Genomic DNA, 2,996 nt, shown 5'->3' on the forward strand with positions numbered 1-2,996 from the left:
CCTTGCTCAAGTGTTGGGTAGGGACATTGCTCCCATCAGCAGCACCCCTATAGCTCAGGAACCCAAAAAAATGCAAAGGTCTGGTTGAGGTTGCTGATTTCATTTTCCACTATTTGGAGGAAGAGGCTTTGGGTGATGGCCCCTGGGCCCTCAATCACCTTTTTGTCCATGCCCACTTCAAACTCTTTAGCCATTGATCAGCAGGAATTGTGGAGTCTAAGGAATACTGCAGACTTGAACTTGGGTTTGTGCTCCTGAAAGTTCATAGGAGAGTGGCAAAGCCATGCCAGCTCACAGCAAAGGTTCTCACCACTGCTTCTCCACATGGAAAAGCTTTGTGCCTGCTGCTCATTACCTCACATGGTTCTGCCAATCTTAAGCCTGGAACTTCTAGCTGACTCCACGACATCATCAAAAACTCCCAGGAAGACACTGGGCATTTTGTTTCTTAGAGGAGAAGGTTGCTCCAGAGGCTCTCAGGATGTCCTCCTTGCTGCAGCCACAGGAGTAAGCCACCTCCCCCAAGAGTACCTGCTGTTGAATGTTTCCAGAACTTGGAATTGGGAGGCGAGTCAGGCAGCCCTGTGGTATCCCTGGGACTCCATGTGAGCGGGACTGAGTGGTGGTGCTGTGGGAAAGGGGATAGTGATAGGCCACAGGGATGGTGGCATGGTCCATCTGCACAGGGTGGGTGAAAGTACAGCCTGGTGCTTCCAAGTAGGACCTCCAGCCGAGAAGGGAAAGGCTCCTTGGGATAGCTTTGAGGCCCGTACATCCCAGGGATCGCTTAGTCTGCAGAATGGGGACAGCTAATCTGAGTCCCAACGTGTGAGGAATTTGAGCCCCAACTGCTTCAACCTACTGAGCTGCTCCTGTTGCGCCAGAGTAGGTGTTGATGGAGAGGCAGTGTGTCGCTCCCTGGAAATCAATTCCTTCACAGGGTTTCCTACCTGGGTTTGTGCACTGTCATCTCTGTGCTCAACCATCACTGTTTGCCCTTTGGGGGTGCTCTCAGCAGCAGGTGAGGCAGCATGAGCTCCACAGCTGCCCAGAAAGGGGGAGCTCCTCGAGTTTTGGGAGCAGTGGTTGTTTAATACTACTGCTTTCACAGCTCAGCGCCTGGGAATCATCTGCCTGGAACGGACTCATTTCGGTAGCGTTCTTCCAAGGGCATGCTGAATGTACTCTGATAGCTCTTTTGTAAAGAAATGCATAAAAATAGCCTGTGTTGGCACTGTGAGCAAGGCCAAAGACAAGTGGTGCTGCATGACAATGGGAGCAGATGACAATAGCATGAACCTCTGGAAACCAAAAGCTTTTAGTGGTACAAGAGAAATCTTGTTACAAAAAGAAAAGGGCTCACTGGCATGATGGGAAGTGAACTAGAAATTTTAAAGACGAATCAGGTTTTGAGGTTAAAAGTGGCCTTGATGTTACCGTAAGGGTTCTTAGGCATTAGAGTAACACAAATGATCAACGGCACTTCCTCCACTGTGCTTTTCTGCAGGCACTACTTTAACTGATATTAATTAATGTGGTCTTTACTGTGAAGTGTGTGTAACCCTTCAGCAAAGAGCAGTGTGTAATTGTCATTAGGTAGAACATTTCTGGGGCACCAGGGGAGAATCTTTAAACAGGGCAGAACATTGCTCTGGGGGATGGCCGGTCCTCTGACCACTGGTGGGGTGCAGAGCCTGAGCTGTGCCTCCACTCCCTGCATGAACTCTGCACCCATGGGAAGGGGGGAGCAGTTCCTCCCCATCCTTGTCTCCATGGTGCCAAGGGTTCACTGTCCTCAGGAACACCTGGGCTCTGGTAGAACAGAGCTGGCGACATTATGCTGGTGCCCTTGTTCTGAGTTTTCATCGCTGGAGGGACTGGGGCTGTGGAAGTCCGAAGAGGTGCACAGCAGATCGGGTACCTGGGCTGTTGCGTGGATGTAGGGCGAAAGTAAGGGGGAGGACAAGAGGAAAACAAGGAAAAACATGACCTGTTGTCATTGCGTGCATCTTCTGAGAGCTGTATGGATGGGGAAGGTGACGGAGTGTAGCACCAGTGCGCTGCCAAGGTTCGGCTCGGCTGCCTGCCTGGGGGTGTCCAGGGCATCAGCCCCTCAGCTGGGGCCCAGCAGCTCCCATGGCGGCTCCGTCCCCCCACGGCACCGGGCTGCGAGACCACAGACCCATCCTGCTCCTTTCGAGTACCAACCTGCTGGCTGCTTCCACGTTGTTTCCTGCTGGCTTGTGTTATCTCCCTGATAAAAATAAAGCAGCCCCTGAGTGGTTTATTTATCTTGTAAACACTTACATGCTTGCAAAGCTGCGCGCTGCGGAAGCGGTTTCGCAGGAGCCAGGGAAATGGTTTGCAGAGAGACTGAAATATCCACACAGCTGTTTGCAGGTTTGAGGCTCGTTTAGCAGCAGCCGGTGGTGGAGCGCCGTTCTTTGAAACTTTCCTCCGCTTTAAAAACCCAAAGGGCCTCATCCAGACCTCAAGGCCCCGTGGACTGCTTTGGTTTCAGGGCTGGCCGTTGCTTGATCCACAAGCTGGGATTTCCACGCTGACTGTGGAGGGATGCGTTCGGGTGTGGGGAACAAAACAGCTTGAAGTAAAAGAATAAATCATTTCCCTGCGTTCACGACTTGAGTCCCGGGGTGCGTACAGCAGGAGCCTGTTGCCGGTGGTGGGGGCTGGCGTGGGGTGTGGAGGTGCACCCTCCCAAACCCAGCGAGGCTTGTGCCGCCGTCCGAGGGGGATGCAGGGCAGGGTGCTGCCGTGCCCGCTCCCAAACCTGGGCAGCGGTTTGCATGGCCTTCCCCGGGCTGTTGTGTCCCTTTCCCCGGTGCCTGCGCCCGCGGAGGGGGGGGGGCTACCCTCCGGGAACGGGCAAGGTGGTGGAGAAGAAGGGGCAGGGGTCCAACTGAGGGCCGAGTGGGGGGGAAGAGATTTTTGCGGGGGGGAACTGCTGGGGGGCGGGGCGGGGCTGGGGGGCGTAC

Source organism: Haliaeetus leucocephalus, unplaced genomic scaffold (genome assembly GCF_000737465.1).
Source record: "Haliaeetus leucocephalus isolate CR32 unplaced genomic scaffold, Haliaeetus_leucocephalus-4.0 Scaffold351, whole genome shotgun sequence".
In the NCBI taxonomy this organism is placed as follows: domain Eukaryota; kingdom Metazoa; phylum Chordata; class Aves; order Accipitriformes; family Accipitridae; genus Haliaeetus; species Haliaeetus leucocephalus.